Here is a 21,804-nt window from a genome sequence, read left to right on the forward strand (position 1 = left end):
CTTATACCCAAGTTACTAAGAATATTACCAGTGGCATACAGGAAGCTTAGCCAATGTGCAGTCAGAAAAGGTATTTCCTCTGTAGTTCACACCTATCTCCTGTGATCTCCGGCACCACCCCTGCCAAGGCCTAAAGCCTCCAGCCCTGGGTAGGGACCCCCAGCTGGCTCTGATCGCCCTGCTCTACCCCCAGCCAAGGCCGCAAGCCTCTGTTTGAGGCTCGGGCCCTGGGCAGGGACCCCCAGCTGGTTCCAATTGCCCACAGACACCCACGGCTGGCTCTATCGCCCGGCTCCACCCACGGCCAAGGCTGCAAGCCTCTAGGCTTGGGCTCTGGGCAGGGACCCCCAGCTGGCTCCGATCGCCCACAGGGGACCCCAGCTTGCTCTGATTGCCAGGCTCCGCCCCAGCGGCCAAGGCCGCAAGCCTCTGGCTGAGGCTTGGGCCCTGGGCAGGGACCCCCAGCTGGCTCCAATCACCTGCAGGGACCCCCAGCTGGCTCCGCTCGTGGGCTCCAGCCCCAGCCAAGGCCTAAAGCCTCTGGCAGAGGCTTGGGCTCTGGGCAGGGACCCCCAGCTGGCTCCAATCGCCCTCAGGGGACCCCAGCTGGCTCTGATCGCCAGGCTCCGATCACCAGGCTCCGCCCCAACGGCCAAGGCTGCAAGCCTCTGGCCAAGGCTTGGGCTCTGGGCAGGACCCCCAGCTGGCTCTGATCTCCCCGCTCCGCCCCCATCCAATGCCGCAAGCCTCTGTTTGAGGCTCGGCCCCTGGGCAGGGACCCCCAGATGGCTCTATCCCCCGCTCCATCCAAGGCCAAGGCCTCAAGCTTCTGTTTGAGGCTTGGGCCCTGGTCAGGGACCCCCAGCTGGCTCCAATCACCGCAGGGGACCCCAGCTGGTTCCAGTGGCCCAGCTCCACCCCCAGCCAATGCCGCAAGCCTCTGGCTGAGGCTAGGGCCCTGGACAGGGACCCCAGTTGGCTCCGATCGCCTGCAGGGGACCCCAGCTGGCTCTGATCACCTGTGGGGGACCCCTGCTGGCTCTGATATTCCCCTCTGATCTTCGGCTCCAATATCCCAGTTCCAACAACTGCTCTCCGAGGCTGCAGCCATCTTGGTTAGGTGTATTTGCATATTCCCTTTCTGATTGGCCGGTGGGCGTGGCTTGTGAGTGTAGCGGAGTGATGATTTGCATATTACTGTTTTATAGATAGGATATCGCCAAAAAAAATCTACAAGGAAAAATTCTGTTTTCTACCTTTCTCTCTATGATGTCATAAATGAGTCAGGCCTCTTGATATTGTATATTTGCCCAGTAAACATATTTCTTAAAGCAAGTTTTGCTTCTGGGAAATACTTGTTTTTCAAAATAATCTGTTCTACTAGGATAGAGCAAGCTAACTAAAACTATGTCTACCTACCACAATTTAACTGGGTCACATTCACAGAAACTAGCTTTCCTACAGCATGCTTTCCACCTATACTACTCTTCTTTTGTGTCTAAACTTAGCCCTGCCTTTCTTTTGCCTGCATCCTCAAGTATAATCTTTGCTGTACTATCATTTTCTGTCAAATATTAATTTGTTTGTCAAGTACTTTTAAAAAGATGTCTCCCCCAAATTGTCTTCATTTAATTATAATTAGACACCAAGGTATTTCCTTGAAGACTGAGTTTGTGAGAGCTTTCTTTTTGTTTTTGTAAAAGCTCCTCAATGAAGTAATGCTTTATTCATATTTACATTTTCAATTTTTTTTTTGAAGGGAAACAAAACGATTAGGATACCCTGGCTCCAGTGAATGGAATTGTTTAAAAGTTGTTTTTTGTTTATAGGTCAAGTAGCCCATGTTTGATCTTGAGAAACATCTCATTGCCATGACCTGCATGGCTAGGTTCAGGATCTGAAGGAGGGACTGATGCACAAATGAAAACACTAGACAAAAATATGAATTATTAAGGATGTAGACCAGCTGGAGCCTCTTTCTTGAAGAGATGCACCAAAACTGGGTCCCATCTGCTTTTATTCAGTTTTAGATACACATCTTGCCCTCAGTAAAGCACAGCAAACAGGTAGCAGACAGACCATCTCTAAGGTCAATAAAGATCAGTAAAGATCAGTAAGGTACAGTAAACATTTATTTGGAAGCTATCAGGTCAGGTGATTGCTTTGAGCCACCACTATCTCAACACAAACAATCAGTGCTTAGTGTTAGCCCTGCTAATGCTCAATGTCCATCAGCCTTTTGCGTTCTTGGTGCACTCTCATGACAGTATTGGCAAGTGGTGGCTTCCTGAATCTCATCACAGCCAAAAGCCAATATCTAAAAGAAGTCAACAGCTAAATGTCAACCTCTAAAAGAAACAATCATACAATCCTTGACTCATAATTATTGGTTGCTTCATATCTGGCATTACTGAACTCAAGACATTGCCCCATAGAATTCCTTTCTCTTCCTTCTCAGGGAATCACTGGCAATTAAGGAATGATTACACTTTATGATTTAGGTCCCTTGGAAGGGATTAAAGCCTTGTGTTAAGCCTGAAAACAGAAACTTTCCAAGGAAGCTTTAAATGGAAAGGAAAGCTAGCATCCTACCAGTTCCCACCAAACTTCCCCTTTGCCCACATATGAAGCATCTTCCCATGCTGCAACCTTCTGCAGTGAGGATCTGGAGAAGAGGCTGCATATAAATGGATACACTAGACAAGAAATATAAATTTAGAAGGCATGGGGAGCCAGGCGAAGACCTACTCTCTAGTGGAGTGGCTCTCTGAATCTCTGGACCCATAGCTTTTTATTTGCTAGAACTAGAGGCCCAGTGCATGAAATTCATGCACTGCAGGAGTGTCCCTCAGCCCAGCCTGAACCCTCTCCAATCTGGGACCCCTCAGGAGATGTTCGACTGCCGGTTTAGGCCCGATCCCACAGGATAGTCGGACATCCCTCTCACAATCTGGAACTGCTGGCTCCCAACCGCTCGCCTGCCTACCAGTCTGATCATCCCCTAACCACTCCCCTGCCAGCCTGATCAACGCCTAACTGTGCCCCTTCTGGCCTGGTTTCCCCTATCTGCCCTCCCCTGCAGGCCTAGTCGCCCCTAACTGCCCTCTCCTGCAGGCCTGGTCCCCCCCAACTGCCCTCCCCTGCTAGCCTGGTTGCCCCTAACTTCCCTCCCTTGCTGGCCTGATTGCCCACATCTACCCTCCCCTGCTGGCCATCTTGTGGTGGCCATCTTTGACCACATGAGGGTGGCCATCATTGACCACATGGTGGCGGCCATCTTGTGCAAGGACATGAGGGTCAATTTGCATATTACCTCTTTATTATATGGTATATACATTTGCCCTTTAGCAAAGCAAACAGACATCAATGGTAAGGTTTGGTAAACAAAGGATTATGAGGTTAGGGCAGTGGTCGGCAAACTCATTAGTCAACAGAGCCAAATATCAACAGTACAACGATTGAAATTTCTTTGGAGAGCCAAATTTTTTAAACTTAAACTTCTTCTAATGCCACTTCTTCAAAATAGACTCACCCAGGCTGTGGTATTTTGTGGAAGAGCCACACTCAAGGGGCCAAAGAGCCACATGTGGCTCACAAGCCACAGTTTGCCGACCACGGGGTTAGGGGATTGCCTTCAGCCATTCATCCAGCAGCAGGTAATATTATGCTGACTCTCAGCCCTTGATGAATATCAAAGTCCATCAGTCTTCGGACAGACTTCTCGCATTTATATGTTAACAACTTGTTGGTCTATCCTCCAGCATATCCCCCCTTTTGTTTTCTTAATAAGTTTAGAAGGTTGTATGCCATTTGCAGAGCTCAGGTCGTTTTAAGACTTTTAGATTCAGTGAAAAAGATTGAGTTCTATCAGGTCCAACCTTCTTTGGCTTTGTCCAGGGCAACCTGCACTGATGCACAGCTGATGACTTCTAGCATGGCAAAGCATCTTTACCATCCCCCATCTCTGGACTGTTACTCCTTAGTCCGGTCAGCGTGTTGCTTGGGGCCACTGGTATCTGTGGTTGGAGTAGCCCGATCAGTTCCTGTCTCAGATCCTTTGTTGCAATTTCCACACGGGCTTGGTGGAGTTTTCTGGAAATACACAAGCATATTCTTAAACAAAGTTTAATAAAGGGACCCTTCCATAAACTAGACTTGGGATCTTTCCATTTAACCAAACCATTTTTCTTGGCTTATTCTGACACCAGTGTAATTTCATGGGTATTTTGCAATCAGCATTACAAGTGAAAAAAGTTTAAAGTGAAAAAATTTGAAGTAATTAAGGCTTGATGTAGTTTACTTACAGGAGATTACTCCACTATCCCCCCTTTTTTTGTTTTAACCTGCAAGGGGGTATTTTTTATTTATTTTTTATTTTTATTTTTGCTTGCTGTACAATAATTTGGCTTTTGAAAATCCTGCAATACAGCCTTGTTAGCTTTTAATTCAATTCTTAGTACAGAAGTATGACTGCTCTGAATGACTTTGTCTGAATTCATTGCATGATAAGCAGCTTTACTATGAGATGAACCATCAGTAAGAAATAGTTACTCCATAGTACAACAAGTTCCCCTAAATATTCAATTATTTCAATTTGCCAATTTAAATCAGTCTGAAATAAGGCTTATTTTCTAACTTCATTTGTCCTTGGGTGTGAACAGTAAATGACACTAATCGAATTTCTGCTATCAGTCTTTGAGTATATTGACATAAGCTTTGTTAGGGAGGAAAAAACAGATTATTTACTTTTCTTTTTGAGGCCTAATACATTGACTTTTGATTACAGTTTTCTAGATATTTGAAGGTAACCTCCTTCTGTTTTTTCTCCCAGGGTAATTTCTAGGCCACCTTTTGGGAGTTTCTTTTAAAAATCTTTTACTTGGTTGCTTTTCAGATGTTGGCCAATACTGTAATGCATACATATCAAGTAAAAGTAACTCTCTTTTTACTTATGGTGTCTTATTAATGGTGAGATTTAATGCTTGAATAATAACTTTTAGTTTACTTTGTAAATAGTAGTAGAGAAGATTTTAAAATTTCTCCTTTTTATTGAGCTTAAAATTTACTTTTAAACAGCATTCTTTTTGGCTAGTGCTCATTTGCATACATATGCAAATTTTTACTTTGGCCTTTGTTAAAAGCAATTGCTTATAAAAATATTGGCTTCTCATATAACAAATTATATGAGACCTTGATTATATTGTAAAAACCTAATTTATTAAGTAATTAAAGTGGGCATCTTTATTGAAAAAGTAAAGTAAGCAAACTTATACATTTGACCTATGAGTTACAAATGCTGTCCCATCCCCCCGGCCTATTTAAAGAGCAGGCTGCCTAAGGCTTTTGTTTTTAAAATTCTGGTGCTGAATAATCCAGTTTTGCTTAAGAAGTATTCAGCAATTTTGTCTTGCCCTCCCCTTAGAGCAGTGATGGCGAACCTATGACACGCATGTCAGCACTGACACGCGTAGCCATTTCTGATGACACGCGGCTGCTGAGGCAGCCGCATGCCAAGGATGAAACATTTGCTGCTCCTGAGGATGAAACATTTGCGACTAGAGTCTTGGAGTTACTAACTCCAAGACTCTAGTCGCAAATGTTTCATCCTCCCCTGTTAGACACTCTGTGCCAGAGGTCTGTAGGCCAAAACAACAGAAGTCCAGCACAGAGCGTCTAGTTCTGGGACTTCCGGTTAAACCGGGATCTTTGCCCTCACTTCCACTGGCAGAGCAGGGAGCAGCGGAACGCAGCGGGGGACGCATCTCTGGGGGCCCTGCCATTACCAGTAACCAAATAACAGTTAACCACAGCAACCATTATCTACTGTTCTGGGGTGTCATGGATTTCTAATGCATCATTACTGAGATAAGTGAGGGGGAGGCTGGGAGAGGCGAGGTTTTGTGGCGTGCTATGGGTGCCGTTTCCCACCATTAGAAATAGCGGCAGCCATTTTAATTCACATAAGGAACACCATCTTGCTCCATAGTGCAGACTCCATTTCACCACTATTACTGTTGTGCATCCTTATTAGCCCCTATTTCTGCTTATTAACCCTGCCCTTTCCTAAAAGACAGTTATATGCACCATTTTGTGGTTAGTTAGGCTAGTTAACCCCTAATTGCCTGCAGGCCTAACAAGCTATCTGTAATTCTATCTTCTGTCACTGTCCCCCTGATAGAGAACCCAAAAAAAATAAAAAACTAAGGTTAAGTAAAGGAAGTGGTAGTAGCAGTGACCGACCCTTTCAAGAGACATGGACCGAGATGTATGGCTTTAGAGAAAAAAAATGGCAGATCATTTTGCGTTCTATGTACTGAAACGGTAGTAAGCAGAACGTGGAATATAAATAGACATTTTGAAACTAATCATTCCCAGCACTTGGAAAAAAGTGAGGATGAAAGGAAGGAATACATTTCCAGGCAGCTACACCTTTATAAGAGCCAATCTAATTCCATCCTTAAATTTATGAAAGGCTCTACAAATTTAACATCTGCAAGTTTGAGCATTGCTCACTCCATAGCTCAGCATGGAAAAGCGCTCAGTGAGGGAGAATTTATTAAAGAAACTCTCCTAAGATGTGCACCAGTTCTATTTCACGATATGCAGAATAAAGATGCAATTATTAAGAGAATATCTGAGTTACCACTCAGTGGAAATATCATAAAAGACCGAATAATGAGACTGAACACAAACATACAACATCAATTAAAGAGAGACATAAGGAAGTGTAAATATTTTTCGATCTCTCTTGATGAAACTACTGATGTCACATCACATGCTCAGTTGGCCATTATTGGTCGATATTCTGATGGTCTCACAATGAGAGAAGAGTTGATAAAGTTAGTATCAGTGTCAACAAGTAAATCAGGAAGCGAAATATATAAGGTTGTTATACAAACATTTCGTGTCCTAAGCATTGATATCTCTAAAGTTGTGTCAGTGACGACAGATGGGGCACCAAATATGGTGGGGGAAAACGTCGGATTTGTCAAATTGTTTACAGAAGCTATTGGACATCCGATTGTGCCTTTTCATTGTATTATCCATCAGGAGGCTTTATGTGCCAAGGCAGGATTCACCGACTTAAACGACTTAATGTCAGTTGTTACAAAAATAGTTAATTTAATAGCTGCTCACCCCCTTCACAAGTGAGAATTTTCGGCACTTTTACTGGAGGTTGATTCCACCTACAGTGGACTGCTGATGTACAATAATGTAAGATGGCTGAGCAGAGGCAAAGTTCTTCAGCGCTTTGTGGAGTGCTTTGAAGAAATTAAGGTATTTCTTGACGATAAGGATCTGGGAAACTTTCCTCAGCTTAATGATGATAAGTGGGTCAACACCCTGATGTTTTTTACAGATCTCTCTGTTCATATTAATGAACTGAATTTAAAGTTACAAGGTTTTGGCAAAAGTATTGACGTTATGTTTGGATACATAAAAGCTTTTGAAAGTAAAGTTAAAAATTTCAAGCGAGATGTAGAAACTAAAACTTATAAGTATTTTCCTTGAGTAACAAAGTATTTTGAGATGGCCAGTGAAGCTATACAAAATGAAATGGAACTCTTTTTTTTTTTTAAAGCTATAAACATCGATGAGAGAGAAACATCAATCAGCTGCCTCCTGCACAGCCCCTACTGGGGATGTGCCCGCAACCAAGGTACATGCCCCCGACCGGAATCGAACCCGGGACCCTTGAGTCTGCAGGCCGAAGCTCTATCCACTGAGCCAAACCGGTTTCGGCTGAAATGGAACTCTTGCATATGAAGTACCAGCATGTTTTAGACTCGTTACTTGACCAGTTTAGTGATAGATTTAGTCAATTTAGAAGTCTAGAACAGACCATGAAAATAATTAAGTATCCTGATGTAGTAGTCTACAGTAGTTTGGAATTAAATGGTTTCCAATGGAGGAGATGCAACTTGCAGAATTTCAAGACAGTATCTGGGCTCAGGTGTTTGTCGACTTGAGGTCAAAGCTTGAGAATCTGGAAAGGTGCCGCTTGGAGAATCAAGAGGAGTACCACTACGAACAGGAAATTTGGAGTGCCTAGAACCGACTACCAGACACTTTTAGCACCCTGAAAAATATAGCAATGGCTTTACTCACAATTTTTCCCTCTACATACTTTTGTGAGGCCTTATTCTCAGCATTAAATAATATCAAAACCAACAAAAGAAATAGATTGACAGATGAAGTTAGTAGCGCTTGCTTGGGCCTGAAGTGTACAAAATACCAACCTTCAATTGAAGATTTAGCCAATGAAATTCAGCAACAAAAAAGTCACTAATAGGCAGGTTAGTTAAAGAATTCCCCCTCCCCCTCACTTATCTTAGTTCACGGCACCCCACACAAGCTAAATAATATCAAGACCAACAAAAGAGCCGAAACCGGTTTGGCTCAGTGGATAGAGCGTCGGCCTGTGGACTGAAAGGTCCCAGGTTCGATTCCAGTCAAGGGCATGTACCTTGGTTGCGGGCACATCCCCAGTAGGGGTTGTGCAAGAGGCAGCTGATGGATGTTTCTCTATCATCGATGTTTCTAACTCTCTATCCCTCTCTCTTCCTCTCTGTAAAAAATCAATAAAATAAAATAAAATAACCAACAAAAGAAACCGACTGATGGATGAACAAAGAAGTCACTAAGCAGGTAAGTTAAATATTTAGTTTTTGGTTTATTAAATACAATTATATATAACAATTATACATTTATGTTATTTAAACTATAAATATCACAAAATAATGTTTTTTCCTCAAAGTGACACACTACCCGAGTTATGCTCAGTTTTTTGGCGAAGTTTGACACACCAAGCTCAAAAGGTTGCCCATCACTGGCATAGAACATGTGAGCATCGGCTGCGGCAGGATGGTGGAGCAGGTGAGTGGGGGCGCCAGACCAAGGCGGGGTTCTGGTCCCTGTCATCTAGGCGAGCTTCTGGTGGTTACTGAAAATTCTTTGCTCCCATGTGCCGCTGTCCTGCGCAGCGCTCGCACCTGTTGCTGGCGCCAGCCCTGCTCACACCTGCTGCTGGGGCCCAGCGCTGGTCCTGATTGCTCGGTGCCATCAGTGCATGAGAGCAGCTGCTGCTGGCCCCAATTGTCCCTGAGGGCTTCTCCACCTCCCCCTGCTCCTGAGGGGCAATCAGGGCCAGCAGCCAACTCTCGCACCCACTGCTGGCAATGGGCCCACTCATACCTGCTGCTGGCACTGGAGCCGCCGCTCACCTGCTGCTGGTGCCTGGTGCCAGTCCCAATCGCTCAGCATCATCAGCGGGTGTGAACAGCGGCTGCTGGCCCCGATCACCCCTGAGGACTTCACCTCCCCCTGCTCCTGAGAGGCAATCAGGGTAACAGTTGCCACTTGCACCCGCTGATGCCGCTGACCCCAATCACTCCGTGCCATCAGCACATGGGAGCAGTGGCAGCAGGAGTGGTAGCAGGGCTGCCAGTAGACAGGGGACCAGGGTCCATGGCAGGAGGGGCTGGGCAGGATTATGAAGGATGGGCCAAGACCTGCCCCTGTGCCCACTGCAGCCTTGTGGCCCACAGTTCCTTTCAAGGTGCATGAATTTGTGCACTGGGCTTCTAGTTTTAATAATAAGACAAAGAAAAAATTGAACAAGATGCCTATTAGCCAGCTCTAGTAACAGGCCTGGGGGTGGCAGGAAAAATGCTGCAGTCAGCCAGTTTGTCACACATTTGTTCACTCATCAGATAGAGTTTATCCTATTTGTTAGTGTTAGTGATGTTTTTAAAAATTGAAAGGCTGTTTTCTGGGAGGCAAAACTCAATTTTCAGAGTAACATGACTTCTCTGGACTTTGTTGTTTTATGTTCTGAAAAAAATAGTAAAGGAGTTGTGAGAGGATTCATCTACTTATCTAGATTTTAAGACCTGGAGAGAAAATATTAGCAGAATACATTCAGAATCTCAGATGACAGGTATTAAAGATAAATACCCAAGTAATGGATGTTTAGACAATATCTCTGTTTACTCAAGACACAAAAATTTTTAAAGGATTTGAAAAAAAGGAGACTAAGAATCTCAGTTGGTACCTAGTTAGAACTAGGTTAAGAGATCTGGGTTTTCCTCTCAACCCCTGTGCTAAGATTACAAGTTTCTGATGAGGGTCCTAGAAAGCAACTAGGAAAACTGACCAAAAAGACAATGTAGCAGCGCCATCTACTGAGCCCTCGATAACTTTACACAGAAACTTGGGAAATGTCCCAAGGTATAGATAGAAAAAATAGGTTGAAGTGAAGCATTTATAATAATAAAAGCATAATATGATAATTAGACCGGACGTCCTTCCAGATGACCTTCCAGACAAAGCCGGGGCTGCGCGGGAAGCCTGGGTCTCAGGTGCCTGCCGGCGGCCAGAGGAAAGCCTGGGTCCCTGGTGTCAGAGCCGACAGCTGGGGGAAGGAAGGCCTACTCTTGCACGAATTTCATGCATCAGGCCTCTAGTAAAATATAAAAGTACAATGCCTCAGGAAAACTTTGTAATTGACATATTTATTTTATCCTTTAATACTAATGAAAGTAGTAAAGTAGAACATGTAACACAGCAATGCTGTAGAAGTGTTTCAAACGATGAGGTTTGGTTTTGCTGTTTACGAATTACTATACTATACTGTTACTTACAAAAAGACAGTCTTAAGATGTCTTTTACTTCAGAATGGTGGAGCATAAAGTGGGATTTAGGGAGCTAGAGAGGGGTGTACTTGAAAAGGCTTAACAATCAGCCTTCTGAGGCATACATGACATTGCTATACTGTTGTTATCATTTAACTGTTTTAAAAGTTCTTGTTCTGCCATGGCTGGGGTTTCTCAGTGGTTAGGCAGTGGTTCTCAGCCTTTCTAATGCCGTGACCCTTTAATACAGTTCCTCATGTTGTGGTGACCCCCAACCATAAAATTATTTTCGTTGCTACTTCATAACTGTAATTTTGCGACCCACAGGTTGAGAACCGCTAGCAGGGTCGCCTAAGACCATCGGAAAAAACAGATATTTACATTACGATTCATAACAGTGGCAAAATTACAGTTATGAAGTAGCAACGAAAATAATTTTATGGTTGGGGGTCACCACAACATGAGGAACTGTATTAAAGGGTCACGGCATTAGAAAGGTTGAGAACTACTGGGTTAGAGCATCAGCCTTTGTGCCAAAGGGTTTCGGGTTTGATTCCCAGTCAAGGGCACGTACTTGAGTTGTGAGTTCAGTCCCTGACCCGGTTGGGGCACCTGCGAGAGTCAACCAATCAATGTGTCTTTCTCACATTGATGTTTCTCTCTCTCTCTCTCTCTCTCTCTCTCTCTCTCTCTCTCTCTCTCTCTCTCTCTCTCTCTCTCTCCCCCACCCCCCTAACTCTCAATTTAAAAAATATCAATGGAAAAATCTCCTCCATGAGGATTAACAAAAAATAAAAATAAATTAAAAGTTCTTGTTCTGCTAATGGACTGAACACACTGACAGCTATCATTTCATGTTTTGTGTTTGCACAAGAAAATTAGAAATTTTAAAATGAATAAAATTAATTTGCAATGGTCATTTAATCTTCAAGTAAAGTCATGCTTCATGGAGTGACATTTAAACTCACCTTTTGCGGCTGCTTACAGCCCTCCTAAAATCCCTACCACTTGAATATGTATGCAGACATTTCTTCAGTCCATTTGTTCTGTGATCAGTGATATCACCCTGTGATGGATAGTTGATGTCAACAGATATTTTGTGAAAATAATACATTTATCATCACCTTCCTTGAGAAACAGAAACAGTACCTAATTGTTTTAATTAAATATGCACTTCCATTTTCTTTTAGCTCATTGCTCTCAAGGAAATTTATTGTGAAATTTAAAAAGCGTTACCAAATAATGGCATGATTAATGAACAATTGTAGATTTACACCATCCAATAGATAACAAAACCACCATGGTAAGAGCATTAACACTACTCTCGATTTACTCTTTAACTAGGACAGCTCAGCTTCTATTTTCTGTACATATTTCAAATACTCCTAAACATAGTTTCTCAACTTTCCCACTGATCACACCAGCTGGCAGTTTATGGGCTTCATGCTTCTCACAGGACAGTGGGTAGGGGCCATGGCACAATTGGCTGGTTTTATACCAAATGGCCAGAAGGGGCCACTTGGACACCTAAAGAGAAGTTTTTGTCAAGAACTTCTTTTACAACAATTCAAGACAAAGAAGAATATTTATTTTTAAAGCACTGCATGGTGTCTATCAAAGGAAAAGTTTATTTATGTGGCATCAGGAGAGAGTTGGTGAAAGAAAAGTGTGTTATCTCTGGTTGCCTTTAAGATTTAACAATGTGTTAAAGTATGAACTCTACTATTTATACATCCCACACTACTAGGCAAATCCTGGTAGGAGCTGGAAGAAGAAAGCCCACTAAACCTTTCCTGTCTTATTTTAATGCAACTATTAAACAAAATTGTGTTTCAAAATGAAAAAGTCTAGGACAGATGCTAACCTAAAAAGCATTTTGAGAAAATATACACTAGCCAAAACTGTTCAGGGAAAATCAGGACATGGTCGCCTAGTCATAGGGAATGTCCAATTTTGACACATATACAATGCCACCAAATTGTGTTTCTAATTGTACTTTACCTGCTTAATAATAAGATGAGCACATGTTTATTGACGATTTGGATATACTCTTTTTTTTTAGGTGCCTTCTCAAGCCCATTTGCCATTGGGTTGTGTATGTATGTGTATTTTTCTTACTGATTTGTAGTAGTTATTAATATACTAGAGGACTAGTGCATGGATTCGTGCACCAGTGGGGACCCCCTTGGCCTGGCCTATGGGGATCGGGCTGAAACCGGCTCTCCGACACCCCCAAAGGGTCCCAGATTGCGAGAGGGTGGTTCTCAGGTGACACACCCTAGAATTGGGCTCCCTCCGGGGTGCGTCACCTGAGAACCGCAGCTGCCAAGTCTCCTCAGCTTGGCAGCTCCTGTGTTGAGCATATGCCCCCTGGTGATCATTGCGCATCATAGCATCATATATATATTTGAACTACTAGTTATATGTGTTGTAACCATTGTGTATGACTCTCTGGGTTGCCTTTGGGCCTCTAAATGGTTTCTTTTGGTGAACAAAAGTTCTTAATTTTAATTGTAGTCCAGTTTTCTATTTAAGAAATCATTCCTTATTTGAAGATCAGTAAGATATTATCCTATGTTATTGTCCTAAAGTTTATTTTTTAAGCTGTCATAGTTAGGTATACAATACTACTCAATTGAACTTGGAATATTTAATAAGGAAGAGGGATACTTTATTTTTCCCATATTGCTATCCACTTGATCAAGCATCATTTTTTCAGAAGATCGTTGTTTTCCTTCTAAGTTTCAGTAGAGATTCTGCCATAAATTGGGTAGTTATGAAACTGTATGTTTGGGCTATTTCTGGATTCTCTATTCCATTCCACTAATCTGCTTGACTTTCCCTATGCTAGTACTGCCCCATGTCTTAGAACTATAACCTTATAGTAAATTGGTTTCTGGTGGTAATGGCTATTATTTTCTTTAAATAGCAGTACATTCATCATGTACTGCTATTTAAAGACTGGCTTGGCTATTCTAGCTTCTTTACATTTCTGTATAAATTTTAGACTCAGCTTGTCAGTTTTCACTAGAAACTAACACACTAGGCTTCAATTTTCATTGTGTTGCATTGCATCTATGGGTCAATTTGGGATGAATTGACAACAATATGGAGTCTTCAAGCCATGAATGTGGCATATTATTTAATTTCTCTCAGCAATGCTTAGTAGTTTTTAGTGCAGACATTGCACCCATCTTTTAGATATATTACTATATATTTTACATTTTTTATGTTATTATAAATTCCATTTTTAATTTCATTTTCTTATTGTTAATTGCTACCATATAGAAACACAATTGATAATTATATTCTGAACTTGTATCCAGGAACCTGTTAAATTAATGTAAGTCCAAAATTCATATGTTGAAGCTCAACCTCCATTACCTGAGAATATGATTGTATTTGGAGATAGGGCCTCAAAAGAGGTAACTAAGTTAAAATAAGGCTGTTAGGGTGGACCCTAATCCAATATGATAGGCATCCACATTAGAAGAGATTAGACTATACAATGAGATGCTGGGGGTCGGGGGCTCCCATACACAGCAGGACACCCATGTGAAGAGGCAGTACCAGGACAGCCATTTGCAAGCCAAAAAGAGAGGCCTCAGTGGACCAGACCCTGATAACACCCTTGCTTGGACTTCGAGCTTCTAGAACTGTGAGAGAATAAATTTCTGTTGTGCAGGCGGAAGCAGACTAATACAGAGGAAGATCCTGGTTAAAGCTCACTAAACCAGGAGGGGGTTCAGAGAGCTTCTGGGCTGGTAAAGACGGGGTGTTGCTGGAACAGCGTCACCCACCCTGAAGAAGCCGTGGAAGCTCCGCCCTTCCCCATGACTTACCTGTGCATCTCTTCCATTTGGCTGCTCCAGAGTTATACCCTTTTAGAATAAATCAGTGATCTACTAAGTAAAATGTGTCTCTGAGTTCTGTGAGCCACTCTAGCAAATTAATCAATCCCAAAGAGGAGGTGGTTGGAACCTCCACTTTATTGCCAGTTAGAAACACAGGTGACAACCTGAAGTTGTGACTAGAATCTGAAGTGGGGGATGAGGAGGGGGGGTCAGTCTTGTAGGACTGAGTCCTTACCTGTGAGATATGACACTATCTTCAGGTAGATACTGTCAGGATTGAGGCGAATTGCAGGACCCCCAATTGGTGTCCAAGAATTATTGGGTGGAGGGTAAATCCCTCATTTATGTCCTTTCTTTCTGTCCCATTGTTGGAGACAGTTTATGTCAGTACTGTTTGGAAAGTGGACATTGCAAGAAAAGCCAGATTTAGGGGATGATAACATGAACTAACTGCCAAGACAACGATCATGTGTTTTTTGGTTTGTGTTTTCTTTTCTTTTTTCAATAAATCTTTATTGTTCAGATCATTACCGTTGTTTCTCTTTTTTTCCCCCATAGCTCCCCTCCACCCAAGTTTCCACCTCACCCCATGCCCTTTCCTCCTCCCCCATGCCCCACTGTCCTCGTCCATAGGTGTAATATTTTTGTCCAATCTCTTCCCGCACCCCCCACATTCCTTTCCCCCCAAGAATTGTCAGTCCACTCTCTTTCTATGCCCTGATTCTATTATAATCACCAGTTTATTCATCAGATTTTTATTCACTTGGTTTTTAGATTCACTTATTGATAGATATGTATTTGTTGTCACTTTGTTGTTCATAATTTTTATCTTTATCTTTTTTCCCCTCTTCTTAGAGAATACCCTTCAGCATTTCATATAATACTGGTTTAGTGGTGATGAACTCCTTTAGCTTTTTCTTATCTGTGAAGCTCTTTATCTGACCTTCAATTCTGAATGATAGCTTTGCTGGGTAGAGTAATCTTGGTTGTAGGTTCTTGCTATTCATCACTTTTGAGTATTTCTTGCCACTCCCTTCTGGCCTCATAGTTTCTGTTGAGAAATCAGCTGACAGTCATATGGGTACTCCCTTGTAAAGGTATCTGTTTTTCTCTTGCTGTTTTTAAGATTCTCTCTTTGTCTTTTGCCCTTGGCATTTTAATTATGATGTGTCTTGGTGTAGTCCTCTTTGGATTCTTCTTGTTTGGGGTTCTCTGCACTTCCTGGGCTTGTAAGTCTATTTCTTTCACCAGGTAGGGGAAGTTTTCTGTCATTATTTCTTCAAATAGGTTTTCAATATCTTGCTCTCTCTCTTCTTCTGGCACCCCCATAATTCGGATGTTGGTGCGCTTGAAGTTGTCCCAGAGGCTCCTTACACTATCTTCATATTTTTGGATTCTTTTTTCTTTTTGCTTTTCTGGTTGGGTATTTTTTGCTTCTTCGTATTTCAAATCTTTGACTTGATTCTTGCGATCCTCTAGTCTGCTGTTGAATCTCTGTATATTATTCTTTATTTTAGTCAGTGTATGCTTAATTTCTGATTGGTACTTTTTCATATCCTTGAGGGTCTCACTAAATTTCTTGGATGTTTCTAGAAGATTCTTGAGTAACCTTATAACCGTGGTTTTGAACTCCATATCCAGTATTTTGCTTTCCTCCATTTCTTTCATTTGTGACCTGTTTCTTTGTCTCCGCATTTTGGCTGCTTCCCTGTGTTGATAGAGTGGCCTTGTGTGCTAGGTGTCCTATAGGGCCCAGTGGCTCAGCCTCCCCAATTACCTGAGGTGGATGCTCTTGGTGCACCCCTTTGTGGGCTGTGTGCACCGTCTTGTTGTAGTTAAGCCTTGATTGCTGTTGGTATCACTGGGAGGAATTGACCTCCAGGCCAATTGGCTGTGAGGACCAGTTGTGTCTACAATGGGAGAACTTCTGTGCTGGAGACATCCTTATGGGGCAGGACTTGCTTCAATGGTGCTTTAGTGCTCACTGAGTCTGCCCCTTGAGTGTGTCACTTATGGATGTGAAGAGTTGTAATCTGGTATGGTCTCACACTGACCACTGGGTACACTGGCTCTTGGATCTCCAAAAAGGTGCAAAGTCAGCCACTGCCTGCTGCCACCCAGCAGGAGCTACAGAGAGATCTGCAGATTCCTCCTCTTTGTTTGGGATTTGGAAGTGCCCAGATGAGGCCCAGCTGTGAAGCAATGCAAGCTGCTGCAGGGCCTTAGGCCTTCTTTTGGAGGCTTTGGAGCTCTCTGACCCAGCTGCAGTTTGTTAGGTTTTAGGTTGCAAAAGGACAGGCCATTCATATGCAAAGGCCGCTGTGCATAGCTTGGGTGAGGTTGTAAATTGGGTGGGGAAGGGTCTCAGGGAATCACCAGGGTGGAGCAAACAGCAATGGCTGCCAGTCAGCCCTGCCCCGGAGAGATCCCCAGATCTCTGTGTCCCACAGCCCCATGCAGTAACAATGATCACTGCGAGCACCTCTGAGAGAAAATCGCACTCGCGTTTCGGCCCGATGCCAGACAGTCCAGTTTTTCCCCGTATGAGTCTGGGTCCCCACAGTACCACCCAGAACTGGAGTTCAGAGCAATCAGGAGCTTGTATCTCCCTCCCTATTGAAAAAAATAACAGCACACCCAGTTGCCAGCCCATTTCCACGTACACCTCTGTACCTCCGCATCTCTACACCTCCGCACCTCCTACCAGTCTCAATGCGCTTTTTTCTTTCCTTCTAGTTGTAGAACTTCCACTCAACTAGCTTTCCTGTGGTTCTGGATGATATTTGTTTTGTCTTTTAGTTGGAGTTTTGATGTGGTTGGGAGAGGCAGCAAGTACAGGTGTTTACCTATGATGCCATTTTGGTTGTTTTCTTTCCTTTTTTTGTTAATCCTCACCCAAGGATATTTTTTCCATCTATCTCCAGAGAGAGTGAAAGGGAGAGAGAGAGAGAGAGAGAGAGAGAGAGAGAGAGAGAGAGAGAGAGAGAGAGAGAGAGAGATCAGTTGCCTCCGGCACTCAGGATTGAACCTGCAACCCAGATACATGTACTTGACCTCAAACCAAACCTGTGACCCTTGGCATGCAAGCCGACACTCTAACCACTACCACACCAGCTTTTCTTTCTCTTATTCACAAATTACCATTCATGTGAGTGAATCAAATAGTTGTTTTGATTTCCTATAAAAAGAAGTGAAAGTAAATATTGAATCATCCAACACATAACTAATGTAATGCTATATTTTAGAATTAAATTAAAAAGTTTTAAAATGGAGTAACTTATTGGTAAGAGGAAAATCCATGCTTTAATTTAGAAAATGACAAGGAATTTTCTGTAATAAAGATCATGTTTTAAGGAACATGTTGAATTCCCAGGAATTCAAAAATATGTCTGGGGTTTTACAGTTTTCTGAAGATGAAGCCTTCAAGTCTAGGGCAGGTACTGTACTCTTCCTTAATATGTAGATGCCAACAAAGGAAGGGGACCAGCAGTTATTCCCCTCCCACTGGAATAAGAAATCATTCTAATATTAACAAGTAATTTTGCTAGCAATTGACTCTCCAAAGCAAATAAAGATGGTTTACATAAGGAGGACCATCAAAAGAAAAGGATCCATTCAAGAGAAATCATTATGAATTTCAGCAAACACTGAAACTATTAGCCAAGTCCAGCAAGAAGTACAAACAATATTTTCCATTTCAGAGAAATATGTCTTATCCCAATGTTTATTCATCAAGACACAAAGCCGGGCAACTCTTCAATATTGTGTTTTATAGAGGATAGCATAAGGGGAATTCCACTTAGAAACCTAGCCAAGAGACTAGCAATCACAGCTCCTGGCATTTCAATTAAATGTTTTAAGCCATCACAGGAATAATTTGGGATACTAGAAAGAGGAAGTTTATACACCTGGAAAAGACCACATAAACCTGGAGAACTTAATGATCCTGTGTATGCCATGCTCAATTCCTTAAATTTGGTTTTCTCAAGAACCCTGTCAGTTTGTAATTGGGAAAGGCTGGGTGTACAGGGAAATCTAAATCCACATTACCAGCCCTTTCAACTCTTTGAGGACTGGAACATTGTCTAGTTCATCCCAAGGACTCCCCCTAGTAGGTCTTTAATGAACTTAATGTACTAGGTCTTTAATGTACCTAGTAGGTCTTTAATTTGCCCTGGCTGGTTTGGCTCAGTGGATAGAGTACCGGCCTGTGGAGTGAAGTGTCCCAGGTTCAATTCTGGTTAGGGCACATGCCCGGGTTGTGGGCTCAATCCCCAGTGGGAGGTGTGCAGAAGCAGCTGATTGATGATTCTCTCTCATCATTGTTTCTTTCTCTCCCTCTCCCTTCCTCTCTGAAATCAATAAAAATATATTTTTAAAAAAGAAAAATATATACTTATTTAATTAAATTACATTAAATCAAATGGTGTTTACCAAAGCTTTCAATTATAAAAGGATGGAAATTTATAATGGCAATCTTCCTGTAGTTTTTATTTCATCAAATTGGGACGCCTTTTTTGCATATTCTTTTACTCCTTTCCTCTACCAAGCACCAACATCTTGAGGGAAAAGAACCTGTATCATTTGTCTTCTTACTCTGACTCTAGCATAGCAAAAGTTCAATACTGCTTTTAAATGAATAAATGAGTGGAATGAATGTTGCTTTAAATTCCTTTTTGTTAGACATGATTATTCTATACTGCAGAAATTTAATTTAAAGAAATAGTGTCTCAGGAACATGAAAAAATTAAAACCTAGAACAGGGGATGGGATAATAATAAGTAGACAAAATAAACTAAACATGCATATTTTAGCTCTGTCTAATACAAATTTAAAATCTGAAACAGATATTCTGGATCAACAAAAATGCAAAGGACCAATAGGATAATATCAATAATCAATAAAGTATGTGCATCAACATATGGTCCATGCTCCATGAGTTTTAGTATTAGTAGGAGAAACCATAAACCAGATTAGAGAATGCATTTAAATTCTAAGTGCAAAGCAAATCACAAAGATAAGCAGTGACAAAAGGGACAAAAAGTGATGATAATCTTGCTCTAACTGCCACCCTAATCCCAATAGTTTGTTTTCATCACTGACTCCTGAATTTCCATCAACTTAGGAAAAATAATAAGAAATCCTTTTTTTAAAGTTCTTAGCCCATTCAGGGTATGTGGACATGAAGCCATATGTTTCCTTGATACCTGTTTCACTGATAACAGGTGACCCAGAGCAGAGAAGACAAGTGGCAAACAGGAGCTCATGCAGGACAAGAAGTCAGGTCACAACCTCCCTGGTCCCTGCTCCCAGACCCCGCAGTGCTGTGTAACCACAGAGCAAGTGTCAATGAGAAAAGGCATTGTCTTGGCAGGAGCAATAGTGAGGAAAGAGGACTATGTAAGAGGGGAGGGTGGCTCAATTGGAAGTCTGGGAAGCCACAGAGCAGAAATTTTCTTCTAAAAAGGCACAGCAGAAGCAAGTGGAATTCCTCTTTGCAGGGCTTAATCCACAGCCCATTTTGACACCCAAGAGACCACAATCTGAGACTTTCTATTAAAAGCAGATTAACTTGCTCAAAAGGGTTAGGTCTTCTAATATAGTCATAACCTTGACTAATACAAACATATATGGGTTTTTTTAATATTGTTAAATGTAGAAATGAATTCATGCTTAATGATCTTCGTGAACTTAATTTTTCACTTAATGCAATATTACTAAGATTTTATATTAGTTCATTTTGACTACCTTTTGTCAGCAGCACAGACTGCCTTTTTCTGGCCCTGACTGTGGCTCACCTTTTCCTTAAAAAAAAAAAAAAAAAAGGAGAAGAAGAAAAAGAAAAAGAAAAGAAAAGAAAAACAAAAACAAAATAAAAGAAAACTAAGACAAGCTAAGATGAGACAAGTGAGTGCCCTGCCCCCAGAGCCTCCAGGCCTCCCGCACCATCCCTCCACCCCCACTGGGGCTGCACCTGCGGCCACCTTGGGACAGAGGTGCCCAGCCTGCCCATGGAGATGTGGAGACTGTGACTATTTCTGCCTTTTGTAAAGTGATTGCCATCCTCAACACCTCACTGAATTTTTGCTCACTGGAGTCCAAGAAATGGGGGTGGATGGCTCCACCCAGTAAAGTGCCTAACCATTTTTTTTAAAAAAGGAAAAACAAAAAATGTTTGAAGAAAAGAATATCCACTCTGCGCATATGCTACAGTTTATTCCTCCTTTCTCCTGTTGATGGGCACTTTGGTTGATTCCAGCTGTTTGCAATGAAAATCATTTTTAAAAATTAAAAAGTATTAAAATATTAAATATTTTTCACTTCCACCACTCAGAGATAGTTACTACTAACATTTTTAATATGTATTCTTTTAAGACCTTGCTATACAATTTTTATACAGTTAGGATTCTATTTTATAAATATTGATTTGTAATGTCAAATTGCTTTCCTAAAAAATAGATCTAATTTATATCTCTGTGATCAGAGGATGAGAGGGCCCATCTATTCAAGCCCCAGACTTAAAAGGATTATCTTTATTTTAAATATATGACAAGTTGATCAGCAAAGGCCTCATCTTATTTTCTATTTGCATTTCTTTAATATTCCCAAGTGACTTTAAATTTAATTTCCCCCAATCACAGGAACCATAAAGAAAAAGCCATCAACTTTGCTTTCATATCAGTATCAGTTTTAATGGGATATTTGTATACCTCTCAATCATTGTGTTAGTTTGTTTGAACAGACTTCATGAACATTTTAAGTTCAGTTCAGTATTTTAATGCTATACAAATAATGGAATCAATGGGCCTAATTATGGACTCATGCCTATCTCACTTTTTTTTTTCCCTATTTTTGCTGGCAAATCACCTTTTATGATTGTGAAAAGAATTACCTGTGGAAACACCTTGTTTTTAACCATGCCATTCAAACTTATCCAAGGCCCTAGCTGGTTTTGCTCCAGTGCATTGGCCCATGGACTGAAGAGTCCTGGGTTCAATTCAAGTAAAGGGCACATACCTCAGTTACAAGCTCTATTCCAGGCCCTGGTTGGGGCACATGCAGGAGGCAGCCAATCCAGGTGTCTCTCTCACAGATGTTTCTCTCTCTGTGTCTCTCCCTGTCCCTTCCACTCTCTCTAAAAATCAATGGAGAATATTCTTGGGTGAGGATTAACAAAATAAATAAATAAACAAACAAAGTCTATCCAGGAAGTAAAAATTTTATTACCCCATTAATGTTATTGTTACAGAATTTACCAGGCGACCAGAAAATACAGGAGCACTCGGAGATTCAGGAAAACCCCTTTGTTTTCAGAT

General features: G+C 41.8%; 1 protein-coding gene across 1 annotated transcript in view; it reads left to right on the plus strand.

Annotated features, from left to right (window-relative positions):
* The window catches only part of LOC307105243 (cyclin-Y-like protein 1), a 123,248-nt gene that overhangs the window by 97,305 nt on the left and 4,139 nt on the right, over window positions 1–21,804 (plus strand). The window contains exons 16-17 of the mRNA XM_079780891.1: window positions 8,612–8,649; window positions 8,759–8,877. The gene's annotated coding sequence lies outside the window, so the exon portion shown is untranslated. The remainder of the gene's footprint in view (window positions 1–8,611; window positions 8,650–8,758; window positions 8,878–21,804) is intronic.

The sequence above is a fragment of the Cnephaeus nilssonii genome (genome assembly GCF_951640355.1).
Source record: "Cnephaeus nilssonii genome assembly, chromosome: 1".
Lineage (NCBI taxonomy): Eukaryota > Metazoa > Chordata > Mammalia > Chiroptera > Vespertilionidae > Cnephaeus > Cnephaeus nilssonii.